Source organism: Thunnus thynnus, chromosome 19, assembly GCF_963924715.1.
Source record: "Thunnus thynnus chromosome 19, fThuThy2.1, whole genome shotgun sequence".
Taxonomy (NCBI): domain Eukaryota; kingdom Metazoa; phylum Chordata; class Actinopteri; order Scombriformes; family Scombridae; genus Thunnus; species Thunnus thynnus.
The window spans coordinates 13329213-13346138 of NC_089535.1; the positions used below are offsets into that span (position 1 = coordinate 13329213).

Consider the following 16926-nt stretch of genomic DNA (forward strand, 5'->3'; position numbering starts at 1 on the left):
ACTCTGAAAGCTGTATCAAGGTCTTTATGTGGGTCTCTGTCCACTATAATCTTCTGTTACACCTGTAACATCACCTACTGTCAGCTATAATATTCTTTCGTCTACTATCTCCATGACAGTCATCCCCATGACTGACTTTTATATTAGTCATCAATCGTTGTGCTATAGAAGTATGTTTTCTGCAACTAACTATATATTCCTCCTGTCCTTCTTTCACAGTATGCTGCTACTCTGATGACACGCTGTTGAACACTCTACTGTAACTATTAATACTTTCTAATTTTTCCGGGTCCACTCATACTTTGTTTTTCTCTGATGATTTCCAACAGCTGGACTTCAAGGTCCTTTTACTCTTTGGTAACATTATTGTGAAATAAACTTGCCCACAGTCAGAGCAGCACGGGTAGCCTTATATGGCAATTTTAGAGTCATTAAATAAGGTAGTGACGAAATCTCATGGACATGCAGCTACTCATGGAAAGGTGGTATTCATCGGGCTAAAACAAGCGATTTATGAGTTATAAGTTTGTCCAGTTAAGAGAGTTTGGTGAATCCAACTACAAGCAAGCCTCACAGAAAAAAGTAAGAGAGATTTAGGGTAAGTGTACAAAAATGCTTGAGGACAATTGTATGGTACTGTGTATTCCTGAACGTTGCACCTTCTAAGAGTGTGTGTCTCTGCCAAAACATGGACAAGATAGTTAGTGGTGTTTTAAGTCTTCTGTTTTAAGTCTGCGGACAATAAACTCATTCACACATTACACAAACTCAATGAGTAACCAAGCTGAAGGTGCTCTGGCTTATGCCAGCTGCCTTAGCCAGGTTACGTGGGAGTGCAGGCGCGTTGCAGCCTTGGGTATTACGGGTGTTGCGACACCCACACTTTCACAGAAAAATGATTCCACCCCCCCCATTTCTTCCTGAGGTAGTCATTGATGAAACGAAACTGAGTTCCCCCTACATGAAAACCTATTGGTCAAGGTAGATTGATTGAACAGTCATCCAGACAATCACAGCCATTTGACCAATCCACCAGGCCAGGGAGGAGTAAACAGTTGAAGTGCTATAAAGTTACGTGCGTGCATTCAGAAACGGTTTTGCTTTTGTCACTCGCCGCTGGCTGATAACAGATTACAGAATAACAGATCAGAGGTATGAAACGGCTATTTAATACTACATAATAAGGACAATTTTGCCCCTTGTTATTTCTGACACTGGTTTTGAGTAATGTTTTTGTAATGTGAAAGCTGCTGTGTTCTTGCCAGTTTCACCCACTGACACTGGTTTTGAGTAATGGGTATGGTCAATTTGGATAATGTAGCCCAGTTTTCATCTTGTGTATCATGGATGAAATAAGAAAAAAAGGTCTTATTCTTTATATTTTTGTAAAAACCATGTTTTTTTTAACAGACACTAAAAAGTCTAAAGTCATTGCTTAATATGATGCTTATGTGAATGCTGGTGAATATAGTATCTTGGGGTGAAGATACTATACTATATTATACTATATTATTATGGTGGGAAAGAAAATGTAGAAATGCATGGCATTCATTTTGATTTGGCATGTAGCGGAGACTGGCATGGGGGCCAAAGGCAGGGGGGTTGCAGTGCTCATGTCCTACCCCTAGAAACCCTACACTTTTAAAATCACTGCTCCACCCCTGTGGGAGTGAACCAATGGCAAGGAAACCATGGGGTGCTGTCACATTCACCGTGACAGGGAGCATGCAGAGACCTAATGGTTTGCCCCCAATGTCAGCTGCAGCCACCCAACAGACCTCACTGAGGACTGCTCAGTAGGTGTGCCGATTTGTTGTTTACTCCTTCTGAGACAGCTTGATGAATGGATATCTGAGTGAGTGGATAAATTCCTTGCCCCCATAGATTTGTTGTCTCAGCCTGTTGTGGCCAGTTCCCAATAGCATGTTCCTTACAAATTGTTTCAATGAACAATCATTCAAAAATGTCAGGAGACAATGCATAAAACATACATTTCCATACTCATGGCTGCCAAAGAGTGGGAATAGTGCATGTCTTCCTTTTAAGCACAGTTTCTCTGTGGTACACAGCAGGTGTATATGATCAAAAGTGCTCATGTCTCGAGTGCTTCATATAACACAGGCGGATGGGTGTAATCTAAGGGTGTTTTTAAACCTTGATCTGTTTGCTCTGGTCCAAATCAGTGGAGAAGGTGGTATACATATTGCTTTCTGCTTTGTTAGGTTTCTTTTCCCATAGAAAGAAATCCAGGCAAACCAATATGCATTACTAAAAGCCGGGATGTTCACTCTACTCATTAGTCAGATGTGTGTGTGGGGTGGGAGAGAGAGCAGAAACACTATGAAGAAGGTTCTGGAGAAAGTTCTGGAAACATACTTTGTTTCTAGTTGAGGTTGGACCTCAATTAATTCTTTGGCTACGTGCCAGTAATTATTGATTTCACTCATCTGCATTCCAGTATGTAAAGCACACTTGGCTATGAGAGCCATTTAGCTCAAACTCAAGTATGCCTTGTAGTTGGGTCAGATTGAGGTTGGATCAGGTTCCCACCCCAAACTGCTCCAGAATTAAATTCTTACTGGACCAAGACCACTTCCTCTAAAGTGTCTAGGTACAGTTGTTTTGGTCCACATATGATTGCTGTGTCCAGATCTGGCCAAATAAATCGTACTGAGTGGGAAAATGAACCAGAGCCTAATCTTACAGGAATAAACAATGCAGATTTGAAAACGTCCTAAATTGGCAACCAGTAAGTCTTTGTCTTTGTTGCTAGCTCGTCATTACGCTCTAGCCATCCTGCCTGTGAACTGTTCCTGCCTCTACATGTTCCTGTTACCTGTTCAAGCCACCTGTACCCTTCCTTCCTTCTCTAATTTTCACATTTTAAGCAATGTGTAGCCCTCACATGCAAGAAAAAAATATATGGAAACAGTCTATCTAGAAGTACGTTTTAAAAGTTTTTTGATGGAGAAGAATCTGGGCTCAGCCCCTGATGGTTAACAGTCCAGCCAACACTCCTGGGCAGGACTTTAAACCGTGTCCCTGGTTCTGCCATCAACTACATTTACAGGGGCGGAAACAACATCCACTGCACTGTGTTGGTCAAGGTCAGTATGATGTTTCCTTCGCTCCTGCTATATCACATCCATCTCTTCTGCTGCATACCAGAAATGCACTCCTGCCGCATACATTCCATTACAATATTACAGTACATTTAGTAGAGAGCTTAGGTTATTTCCTCTCATGCTGACAAAAACAATTTCCCTCTCAGGTCTTAATGAGGATTGCAGAGCCTTTCAAATTATGGTTCCACATAGCTTATCGCGTCTTAGCCTATGTGATATTGATGAGAGGCAAGCAACTGCATTCATGAAATTAAGGTCTTAAAGTCACTGCAACAGAATGCACAGCAGTTAGCATTTCTTCTGATGATTTAGAGGGTCTATTCAGTGGCAAGTGCATGGTTTATGGCTTAATACATGCTCATAATTCAGAAGCAACATCATTATATACTTCGTACTACAGTCCAAACAGGGTAAAATAGGATAGTAAAAGAGAATAAGCACAAATGGCCATGATCAGGACAAAGAGGGAGGTGAAAGGGATGTAGGAGGAGTGTTTACAGGAAAAAAAAGAATAGGTGAAAGACAATATGACAATGGAGAAACCCTTTACTTTCAATGTTCTTTATTTCTTCATGAGATGATTCATAATATATAATTACTAAAAACACTAGATTAAGCTATAGTTTGAATTTTTGTTTAGTTTTTTTAACACAACCCCGCCATTACACCTGTGATAATATGCCAGTGGAATGAAATGAAGCATACAAAAACATCAGCATGGCATCTAAATATCATTATTAAAGATGCACAAGAAGTAAAGAAGAGGAAACTGTTAATTTACTCTGTTCATAGTCACTAAAATCATGGGAACATTGAGTCTGACAGGAAAGGACAATTACTTATGAGGACTGAACTGCATTTGGACACTTACTGGCAATATGTATGCGTTTTATTTTAACCTTACTTAGTTTTATATTATAGTATGCAGTACCTAAATGTAACAATAATGTCAGTACTGTCAAACTGAGTATGAAGTAATTGCAATGGTTATCAACAACCATGATTCTGCAACACATCATGTTGGTCGCAGCCACAGGCTTTCCTGTGTTACATATAAAAAATGTAATTCTTCAGCAGATACTTTCTCTAGCCCTGTTGGAACAAAGTAAATGTCACAGTCAGCTGTGGCACCCCACAGTGTTTTGTTAAAGAACAGAGAAAGAATTAGTGGGACAATAGGTCCTTAAGGAGTTCAGTTATGTAACAATGAGAGAGAACTTTAAGATGTTGTAATTGTAAACTATTTCAGTCTGTCTAAACTGTGTGTGTCCTGAGGATCTCGAACAATCCCATTGTTTTCAGGCTGTGTAGAATAATTAATCTGAACAAATCACTGTGAAGTCCATCAGAGCACAGAATTTGTGTGGTTATTTTGCAAAAACCTGGTGGTGGTTGTGCAAGATTTAATTACGGTGACCACAGTGGAACTAGCATGCGTTATCACACTTGGATAATGTGTGCCACTGAAACTGGAGGCTGCAGATGGAACATACCTGCTGACTTCAGATGGCTGTAAAGAGAGTTAATCAACTGAACGGAAAAGTCATCATACATGCAAGCTGTTGCGGATGACAGATGCTGTAAGAATCACGCAATCTACTATCTGCCTTCCAGCATTATTGCTATAATCAGAACTGTATTTTTTATGGGCACTACTGTTTGAAGAACATATAATGTAAGTAAAACGAGGAAAAAAAGTGGTTATGAGGGTGCATTTCCACCTAATAGAGTGATGACAATATCACAGAACACAGATGGCAAAAAGAGGTCAATCTTGACACTTGACACATACAGCTGCACAGTCAGTTCATTATTCAAACATCCCACAGACTAACAGCAACCGCGTGTTTGTGTAATTTCCTTATTTCAATTGTAACAAGACCCTATATTCCTATGAGACATTCTAACTACCTACTACTATTTTAAGTGACTGCTACTCTTCACTATTTCAGACACCTCAATAACACAATTTTTTCAGGGACATCACCATCACATGTCATAGCTGCCCTCAAGAGAAAGTGCAACAATGTACTGTATATATTCAAAGACAGGTCAAGAAAATGGTCAAGATTCCCAGAAGGCAGTTGCTGATGACAACAAGTTGACAGATAGAGAAGGACCCAATAACTTAAACCGAGACTGATGTGACAGGGGCCACCATTAAGGCACTGACCAGCTGACAGATTGTGTCACACGGACAGACGGACACAGGCAGACAGACGTGAGGGGAAGACACACGGAGAGGCACCAGACAGAGAGACAAAGGGTCTGACAGACAGACACGCATAGGCTGACAGATGGATAGAAAGAATGACAGACATAGAGACAGATGCAGCAGATATTAGCAATTTATGCATGAAACTTGATTTAACATGATATGGACTGCGTGAAAGTGATGCACCAGACATCAAGAAAAATTCTATTTGTGATGATGCAGCCATAAAAATGTGTGTGAATCTTTCACTCTATATGCAGTGTGCATCACAACTGCAATGAAGTGTTGAGACTAGCAGGTACAGGATGTTGCTTCCCCTGTCACTGTGCAATATGAAATTCTTTTACTTTAAGGATTTTGACATTTCTCCTACATTCGTGCTTGTACTGTACAATATGTGATCTCATCAAGCAAAATTTAGTAGCTGTATGCAAGAGTTTAAGCTAGGCTACCAGCACAAAGCATTTAACTCCACTTTAGCCAACTATCAAATTGTAAAAGATTTAGAGTGGGATTTTAAGATTTCCTTTGTGGCACCATAAAGTAAAAAGCAACAATATAACTGAAAGTGTTATCAGTTACACTGACATTGGGTCTGGAGTAAATTTCTCTGTTGGTCAACACCTTAGAGTGTGACTTGAGCCATTGGTCCCTAAGGTGTCCTTAGTGTTCTGGGGCTCTGAGGTCTGTATTTAGTGCTGTCTGCATGTATTTGATCACCCAAACCACATACTGAGTATGAACAGGGTGCCTGCCCTTTGATTATTTTATTTAAATAAAATGTTCTATTTGGTGAATAAAGTGTCTGTTCTTCTCTGTGCTGCATGACAAGATGCTTTTTAGAAAATCAAAATATAACCAAATCTCTAATTTCCCCTCCAGGTTTCTTCTTCTTTGTTTTGTTTTTCTATTTCCTTGTTGGCCCATAGAGTTTCGACTGGTTTACTTTGCTTATGTGTCACAGTTATGCTCATTCATTTATTCATGCCTCCACTAACTCTCCTGTCATTTAAGAGTCAAGTCACATCAATTTTATTTGTATAGCCCGATGTTACAAATCACAAATTTGTCTCAGGGGGCTTTACATTCATTACAGCAATACAACATCCCCTGTCCTTAGACCCTCAATTTGAATAAGGAAAAATTCCCTAAAAAACATTTAATGGGGGAAAAAAAAATCTGAAGAAACCTTAGAAAGAGCAACGGAGATGCAATAGATGTTGTGTGTACAGAATATAACACAAATGACAGAATACAGCATTGAACAGGATAACAAAATTATAATGGTATTATGATATATATGAAAAATGTGATGAAAAGGACACCAAGCAGCTTCCAGGTGCCACCAAAACAGAGTAGGATCTGAGCCATGTGACCTCCATCAATATGGAGACCTGGCGGTAGGATAGACTACAAATGCACACAGAGGAGACTCACATCACACCATTCACATACATGGGAGAGGAGACAAGAAAATACATTATTCACACAGGAGAGAGAGAAGGATAAAGACATCATTCAGAGATGAAGTGAGGCTGAACTGCAGGATGGGAAACCAGATCCAAAACCTCAGGAAATGGCACCAACAGCCAGGGGAGCAGAGCGGTTCAAGGATGGGTGCTGGTCCAGCAAGAGGTGCCTGAGAAACAAGAGAGGACATGAAAAAGGGAGAGAGAGAAAATAGAGAGGGGCACACAGCTCATGTGCTTGTGGAACAAACAAACAGAAGGTTAGAGAGATGCAATGGTTATCAGAACAGTTGCAATAATCAATAATCTTGTTGGCAGGACAGCGCTTAGTAAATTCATTGAGACAGAAACTGACCCACTATTCAATTCAATTCAGTACTTTATTGTCATTTCAACAAGTTGATTGGAATTTGGTGCAGTGCAGCTCAAAATACAATACAGTCCATGCATACACATATAATTTCTTCCATACCCGATAATGATAAAAAGTACACAAGTAATAGGTAGAAGGTAAAAAGAAGCAAGAGTAAAATGTTCCCACTCCCTGTCCTGACCTCATTCATTACATGCCAACCTAATCACAGACATAGATTAAAAAGGACAGCTGTGTAGTGCAAATATAAAGTGCACAGTGCACAGCAGCCAAACCATACTTTTGGAAATGCAGTACAAGGTCATGAAGTATGACGTTGCAATTAAAGGCACCTACTTGTAGGTTAATGGGTATGGGTGATGGGTATCGAGAACCAGTATTAAATTGGTACCAGTTCCTGACTGTTCAGTACTAAGATATTGATAAGCTCCTGGACAAATGGTTCTGCTATTGTTATTTATCTAACGTTAATTCTGTCATTCTATAATAGCTGGTGCAACTGTTGGTAATGCACCTTAACGCTGGTTGCCACCCACCATAAAACAGAAAAAAGAAGAAAACAGCGCTGCACAGCCAGTGGCAGGCTGAGGAGACAGCCACCGGCCAGGGTGAGTCTGAGACGGAGGAAGGAGTAGGAGAGTTACCCGGAGGCCTTGCCTGGGCCTGTCAGACTCCGAGATAACGTTATCTACTGTGTTCTGCTTAGAAGTGGTGAATTTACAGCTCACAGTAACTTAATACAATACAGTCTCTGGCTTTTCTGCCAAAACTAGATATCACCAGCTAACAATGTAGTGTAGTTAGCACGCATTAGCTTGGAGGGCTAACTTGGATTGTTTACTATATAACATGAACATCACTTTTTTTCCCATCGATCAATCAATTGGTTGAAGAGTAGGAAGAATTTCCCTTGATCAAGTGGCAGACCTGAAAACAGAACTTCACAGTAATCAAGTCTGGATGAAACATCTGTCCATCTGCATCAGCCATGGACAGGGAAGATTTAGCTATGTTACGTAAATGGAAAAGGCACTCTTGGTGATTTCTTTAATGTGCTTATCAAAGTAGAGGCTGGGATTAAACTTAACATCAAGATTCTTGGCGAGCCTGCCACTCCTACTTGTCCTGCAGTACCCCAGTGTTCGTCCCTGCCCACTCACTGCTAGCCACCTTCAGTCACTAGTTGCCACATTGTCTCATGTGTATGCCATAGCTTCCTAACCTTTGGTCTTGCTTGCCTGATCCCTACCTCAGATCTCTAGCTGCCCCCTTTGGATTTGTTTGCTATCTTCTGCTTGCCTACCTGGTTGTGACCTTTGCCTGGACTAACTTAGTAGAAGTATACTAAGAGTACACTTCTACTACCTATCTACCTGCCTGTCTTTGAATCATGCTTTTGGGTTCCACCAGTCTCATGGAGCCATTACATACAGTATATGTAATTTATGTATAAGAAAGGGGTCGCTCATAGTAATGGACCCAGAAAGAATTATCACTTGAATCTACAGTTACTCTCAGTTCTATGGTGCATTTTAGCGTCTTTAGCCCCTTTTTTTTGGCCCTGCAACTTTACTTTTTTCAGTCTCGCCACTGTGGTCACTGTTGTCTTTTATACCAACGATTTACCTCTCATACTAAAAAATGCTAAATTAACTATGTATGCAGATGATGTATGCATCAGCAACAGCATCTACTGATTTGACTACCATCTTAAACAGGGAGCTAGATATTATTGGAAAATTTGAAAACAAACTGATACTGAACTTATCCAAAACAAAAAGCATAATATTTGGTTCAAATCATTCTCTAAGGTGAGAGCCAGAGCTTAAACTCTTAATAAATAAAACACCCATCCAGCAAGTAAAGGAAACCAGGCTATTGGGCATCACCCTTGACAACAAATTGTCCTGGTCAAAATGGATCAACACTATTGTCAATAGAATGGGCAAGGCATTAGCTGTAGTGAGGCGATGCAGAAAATACCTTACACCTGGTTTAACTAAACTTGTGTTAAGTACTCTTATTCTTTCGCAGCTTGATTAGCGCCAGATAATATGGGAGAATGTCACAAAAAAAGATATAAGCAAACTTCAGCTAGCACAGAACAAGGCGGCACACCTTGCTCTCCAGTGTCTGTACAACACTGACATCAATAACATGCACTCCTGTCATTTAGAGTCATATACATATACATATATATAGACAAACACAATTCCCTTAAATGCACAGTAGTATATCGAGCAATGAAAACATGGAAATCTTTAACACCATTACTGACTAAATTAATACAGAAATCAATGTTTAAAAAGCAAATAAGCACACCTAGGAACAACACGTTTGTAGGATGCTATGCATATGCTGATTTGTAGTTTTTTGCTGTGTAAGTTCTACTCATATATATTAACGTCATTCTCTAATATATGTCTTATGTATGCCAGTTTTGTTGACTGAAATGTTTAATGTATGTTTTTAAATGTGGACCCTAGGAAGACTAGCTGTGCTTTAGGGCACAGCTAATGGGGATCCTAACAAATAAACAAATAAACAAGTGACGTATCCGGTTGCAGTAGGCAGCTATTTTTGATGAAAAGGCTCTAAAAACCCACTATACAGTACCTGCCCAGCACCAAATGCCAGACAGACAAAATTAGCAACTAGCTGAGAAACAGAGTGGATCATTAAGCCTAGTTGTATGACATACTATATGTTGCACATTTTACAAATTTCACTGTGGCTGATTCAAAGATTCACAGTCCTCCACACAACCTCTCACAATGGCTCCACCATTTCCATTACAACTTTCCAACTGCATCCCCTGTTCAGTTTGGGATTGTGTAGACTGTACCACAAGGGTTAAAGCTTGAAAGTGGAAACTGAACAATTTTGGAGCAGAAAGTGAACTGAACTGTGGATTATATTCCACATTGTAAAACTATGTGTGAACTGAAAGCATACTTCTTTATGTTCATGTACTTTACACATCAATTTATAGTTGCTGGTCAGTAAGCTACAAATGGTGAAAACACAGCATCTTGGATAAGAGTTGTGACACTATGAAATAGTCACTTTATGCCCTTCCCATTGTTGTGGAAACGAAATGGCAAGCTGTCAGTTATGTGAATGAATAATGACAGTGAGTGTATGACATGATGATAAGGGTTGTTGCTTTGATGCCAGCAGTGAGAGGCAAACAAATATTCTTGGCATAGACTGAGAGCTACATCAAATGAATTTAGGAAAAATCAAGTAAGCACTCAACTAAACTGTTTTTTTTTCTCTTTTTTTTACATTATTTATAGATTTGTCTCTTGTGTTTGGGTTTCTCAAAATATCAGAATGTGACATAACAATGAAAGTGACAGCTATGTTTTGCTTTGTGAATTGGACATGTGCTTGTTATGCTGTTTTGATTTCTCTGGTCTATCACGCATTGTAGAATTTTTGGCATCACAAAATGCCCACAATTAAAAAAAAACAAATACGTAAGAGATGACTAATCAGTCTTAAAAAAAGACATTACATCTGTGCTTCCATTAGTCTGCAAAACTCCAGAGCTGCACAATAAAGCTTCAGCTTTTAAGAAGCTTCTTTTTAACCTGCTGGAGTTATAATCACCAATTCCTTTGTGTGACCTTGGGTTTCACCTTCTGGTACCCTGAGTAGAGCACATCAAAGAAACTTCAAGCAAACCACATCTGGCCCTCTAGAAAAAGATGAAAAGGTGGTGCAACATCAGGCATTACTCTTAGAAGTAGTAATCTCCTGTGGTTAAAGGTACCTCAAAATATAAAAGGACAGTGTTGAGTGACTAGATGAGAAAGAGAGGAAATCTCTCTATTCAGAAATCAGTTACTATTTTCTTTTGCATTCTCCTCTTTATACCAGTTACCTTTTTCACAGTACATCAAGATTCTTAGTTTTGTCTACAGGCTTTGTATTTTATCTGAAGAACCTATATTTGCATGATAGATGAACACTGGTTTGACTATTGCAATATGTAAAATGTTTAGCACTGATAATTTGCCTTGACCTGAGAATACGACCAAATCTCTTCTGAACACATACTGCATGGAAATTTCTAAAATAAACCTGAAAGACCTGGAAGACTTAATTTTGGTTCCATCCTATGAAAATGTGAATAAATTATTCACCACACAAAGTACTTTGGGTCTAACACCTTAATCACAGTATGTGGCTCTTTTCCATTTTCTTCACTTCAGGAAATAACTGTTCATGTCCAGGTTCCAGGGTCATCATAATTAAATGATCTTGATTTAAGGCAACACATTACATGCTGGGGACCAGTTAATGTTTGCCAGCGTTATCATCATGTAAGGGTCATCCCATCTTCCCTTGCGATGCTGTGAATGGTGTGGCAGTTAATGATTTCCCTGGGGACCGTGTCAATCCATGCGATATTCAAATGTCACTTTTATTTAATCATTCAATTAAAGAGCAGGTGATTACAAGGTATATTAACAGACTCTCGCATGTTGAATTCACATTTTGGAAATTTCTTTTTATTTCTATGGTAAAAATTTAAAGTCCCCCTCCAATCAAAAATGTCTTTTGCTTATTGTCCCTTGACTTGGATGTTTGAGCTTCACTGTGCAGAATGATGTACCGTATGTTCAGAGTTTGACCCTAGAAGGCTGTTTTCACATTCATCTGCTGAAGAGGGAGCGTTTCTCTGAGTCCATTTTAAATCTGAGTGTAAGGTGTGTACCTATGAACATGATTTGTGACATCACAACTAGTTTGGAGCTAATCGTTGTACTACATTGTAGATTTCTCAAAGCACTGCAGTATACTGTCAAGAGGTTGTGATATGTAGCACAACAAGCAAGCACTGTAAACAGAAACGTGCTTCTAAACAAACTACCGTGACCATAATCTTCGTGGTAAAGAAACATGCCACCCTGTGTGGCGGTGTGGCTCATTGACATGTTTTTAATAGTTTTTGGACAACAATGGAGGTCCATGGCACAGAGGAATACAACATATCAGGCTTTGAATACACATAGAATATTTTTAAGTAGGATCAGCGGATTGCTGGTTTTGGCACATGAGATTTTTTGACAAAAAGAAAATATAGAAAATCGCCAGCCATATCCTTTTAAAGAAAATACAAAATGTTAAGAACAGAGACGTACACAATACAGGATAGGTAAAGATGTAAGGGTAAGATGGTTAATGAGGAATATAGGATACATACCACCTTAGCCGAGGGTTAAAAACTTTTTTTGGTGATATTTCACCTTTTAATCCTGAATTCCTGTTGTTTCCTAGCAGATTTTTTGCGCAACTTCAAAGTGCACATACGGTGGAAGGAAAAGCACTTAGTGCAAACCTGTTTGACATCTCTCTGACTCTTTTTTGGGTTTTTTTTGTCTGTTTGTTTGTTTTGCTTTCTTTTGAAGAAGGCTGCTTCTCCAACGTGCTGCGTTTTCCAGCAACAATGTTGGGGGAAAAAGGTTAAATAGTGCATCGGCAGCAGTTATTACATTGAAAGTTTATCAGCTGATAATCAAATAGTGGAACTTTGGCAGAATGCTGCTCAAAGAAAGACACTAGATACTAGAAAGCTACACTTACATCAGCCAGTCTAGATGACTTTGATGAGTGCCCCGCCCATTTCCCCGCCCCAACACCACCCCCAACTTCTCCTAATCTCCCCCTTCTGCCTGTTTGCTTGAACATTTGAGTACACTTAGAATACGAATACAGATGGGAGGCATTAAACAGAAAGCTGTTTGATTAGTCAATCAGACAGCTGAGAATTTTCACTGAGACACAGTCACATGCCACAGCCCAATTACACAGAGGAATAAGGGGGGGTTTTGAAAAGCTACATCGGAGTGCAGAAGAGATAGGAAGAGAATTGCAAAGAGAGAATGAAATAGGTTTAAATGAAGAAATTGAACTGAGAGAACAAGCACATCAGATGGGGCATATGGAGGCACAGAATTACAGAGAAAGACTGAAATAAGATTAAATTAAGGAGAGAAAAATGGGCAGCAAAATGGGGAGTATGAGTGAGAGAATTTGGGGAGAGGAAGAGAGAAATATGGGTGTGATAAGAAGAAATGCGTTTAATAATAGCAAAATCAAACAGTTTCTCAACCCCCGACGAGAATCCAGATTAAACTTCCTTTTAAGGTAACAGGACAGGAGGGTTTCAAAATATGACTGAATATGATAGAACATTATGTGACCACAGGATATATTGCAGGTTGTATTAAGAGATTAAAGTTTAAGAAATAGAATCTCCATAATGATGTGTGATGGTGCAGGTGATTTGTACAAGTTTCAGCAGCTCTTGGATCATTTCGTGCAGTCTAATTTGCAGAATACTAATAGCATTAAAAACAATAAATGGTTTCACAGAAAAGGTAATCTGATCTTGCCTCAACAACTGAACCGGCTACAAGAATCACAAAAAAAGCTCTCAAGGCATTAGACCAATGGCTGAAAATGATTGGATTACAGAATGAGAGATTCTGAGAGGATTAATGCCTAATGACAAAATTAAAAAAATATATATATACAATATGCTCCTGCAATACTATCTTAACCTGGAGAAAAAAAACAAAGATCACCTTAACTCTTCCTTAAGAACCTGAATTAAATGGTAAATCAGAAATAGAGGAGGACAAGGGTGAAATTTTGCACCAAGTATAAAGGGATATTAAACTGCAGTTAAAAAAAGACACAATATTATGCATAAAATATTAGACTCTAAAAGCCTGAGTCACCGGAACAAGGAGGATTAATTTCTACCTAGGCAGTCATGTTAAAGGGACACGTATTGGTTTTGATGAAACACCTACTGAGTTAATTTCTCAGAACTGCAGACCAGGACCCAGAAAGAAGAAGAAGCTCTTTTCCAAATAATGGTTCTCAGGAAAAATATAAAGACAAAGAAGAAGAGATGGACAAGACAGTGTTTAAAAATATGGAGATAAGCAAAGATGAAATCTTCACTCAAACCTTGGGGGGGGGACTAAGTGGGGAGTGAGTGAGTGAATAACAGTGTGTGTGTGTGTGTGTGTGTATGTGAGGATATGCATCTGGTTGTGTATGGAAACAAATAACTCCTGTTTCTCTCCATTGCCTGACATACAAAATATATGATTTTCATGACTTTTAGACTGAATTAGCAAATTGATAATTTCTTTTTTTTTAAAAAGCCTAGTTATTTGAATACAGTCTAGACCTGCTCTATATGAAAAGTGCCCTGAGATAACATGTTATGATTTGGCACTATATAAATAAAATCGATTTGACTTGTTTGTTTGAATCCAAGTATCAATATCCAGTATTTATATTAACTAGAGTTATCTTCTATCTACTAATCTTGCCAGCTTACTATATTTTGTTAACTTGGTATTGGAACATTACAAAAGTTAATCTCTCACCTCAGTCACCACCAAGCTGTCCCTTTCTTGCCCACTGTGCGCTGTCTCTACACCATGGTGATTGTCCTAAATTCAATACCCACAGGAACACCAGATACAACTGAGTTACAGATACAGTGACACATACAGAGTAGACATCACATACACTTCTTTTCAACAGTAGTAAATTTAAAGACAGCATAGAACTTGTGAAATGTACAGTACAGTAGTATATAACAGTACAATAAAATAGTTGTAAATCAATTATCAACCCCCCCCAGCATAACTAATGTTGAATCTTGCTGTTTTCCAGATTATGTGACACTCCACTTCATTTACTATTATTTGCTTTATTTTAATTCAATAAAAATATGACATCAAAAAACATCACACTGCAACTCAAATAATAAAAAGGATGAGAGTCGAAAACTGTTAAATTTAACATTAACTCAACTGCAAAAAACACTGACGGAAGACATTTCATGGGTTTATGAGGTTACTGTTTTAATTTCCTTGAGGATGATATTTTACTTGGTAACTCACCTTTGGCTCTGCTACACTGTCCCTGTCATCCCGCCATCCCTTCCCTCCTTGCTGTGCCCTGTGACTACATGCTGATTCTCCTAAATGAACAGCAGCAGATGCATAATAGTGAGTTGAAGAAAGAGGACTTTGCTATGAAATTCTGTTCATCCTAGGACAGAGAAATGTGTGCAAAATGGATATGGATATGTGACTCACATGATTGAAATGAATACAATTATCTTTCCCACAGCCGATGTGTAATTTAAGATGCACACAGGTACAGACACGCTAAATGAAAGTTCTGTTAATTCATGTTGAGATTTTACGTTTGTTTTCACTTACTTGTGCATCAACTGATTGCTCAAAAAATTGCAGGTATGCACATATTATATTGGACAGTCATTCATCATCTATTTCAGTTTTGTAATAAGGATGAGTAAGGGAAATACAGAGAATGAAAACAATCACTGTAAATTATATTAACAATATAATAATAATAATATTAAGTGCAGAATTGCCTTTAATAGCCTATAACTACAAAGACATTCTTTCCCTCTTTGCCAATGCTATGTGATAATGAAATCATCCTAAACAATGCTGACAGTTTGTGGAGCTTGCTCGTCTTTTAGGCTGTTTCATAAAGAAATGCCTCATATCTGGCCCCTTTATTTTCCCTAGTGACTCACTAGTCACTAGGGAACTAGTTGCTGAGTTGTTCTGACTGCAAGGCAAGCAGTGATAGAGGATCAAATCATTTATGTACTGACAAACAAGAACCATACACATAAAACTAACATTATCATGCCTGTCTGTTACAGATATAAACAGTTTGGCCCTTTAATTTACTAACTAATACATACATAGCAGACATACACGTAAACACTGCAACACTGATGGGAGAGGCAGTATTGGTGGGTTAAGAGACCTCAGGACAACAGCTAGTGATATGGAGGTTGGCTGCTAGCCAAGTTCTACAAACTTTTTTGTCCCAGACAAACTCTGAAATAATGAACTTCAATACAATACGCAACATGCTGCCAACAGTATTTTTATGTGAGTGTTGTTTGAGTAATACAGTGTCTTGGTGCCGACCTCAAACCTGCATTTTATTAGTCCACTTTCTGTCTGCCTCTTGTGCCTCTGTCTCTTTTTACCAGAAGGTGTGTGTGCACATATACACACGTGCGCATGGAGTTTCTTCTTCTTTTGTTTCTTTTGCGGTATGCCACTAGGTACTAGTACAATCAATGCTGCCTCCACCCCACTGAGTGTAATTAAACACAGAAAAGTAACTGACAGTGCAGTTTTATGAGCTTGAACCTGTATCGATGGATGACAATTCCCTTCTTTTGTACATTGGGGTGGATGTGTCCCCCAGTCCCCTGTGGCAATTATGTGCATGGACATAAGGTGTACAAACCACAAGATCAAGAAAAGGTCAAAAACAAAAAAGGGAGATATAAGATGACTTCTAAAAATGTGTGCTGATTCGACTTCTCTGACACATTGCAGGAGGGTGTTGAGGAGAAACGGCAGCAAAAGCTTGGTCACCTTAAGTTTTCAGCCTTGACCTTGGAACAGGCTGATGTCCCTGCTCTAAAGATATGCAAAGAACGAGGAAATAGATAATGGGAAAGATGGGATGGGATGTAGGTCAGGTTATTTTGCCAGAGGCAAGGCGATATTTCTGCCATGCAGGGTGATTCGGTCTGGTCTGGTAGGTATAGGTCATACTGAAAAAAGCAGCATTGCAATTCTCTGCTGCTAAGCTGCAGCATTAGGTACAATGGCACATTCTAACATGAGGCAATACATCCCTTGT

At 39.0% G+C, this 16926-nt stretch overlaps 1 long non-coding RNA gene across 1 annotated transcript; it reads right to left on the reverse strand.

The window, feature by feature from the left end:
- Positions 1 to 6732: 6732 nt before the first annotated feature.
- Positions 6733 to 15398, reverse strand: LOC137171210 (uncharacterized). The gene is made up of 3 exons (XR_010924729.1): positions 15123 to 15398; positions 14601 to 14666; positions 6733 to 6979 (listed from the first exon to the last, which is right to left on the reverse strand). It is a non-coding gene; the product is annotated as an uncharacterized lncRNA (long non-coding RNA).
- Positions 15399 to 16926: the final 1528 nt, after the last annotated feature.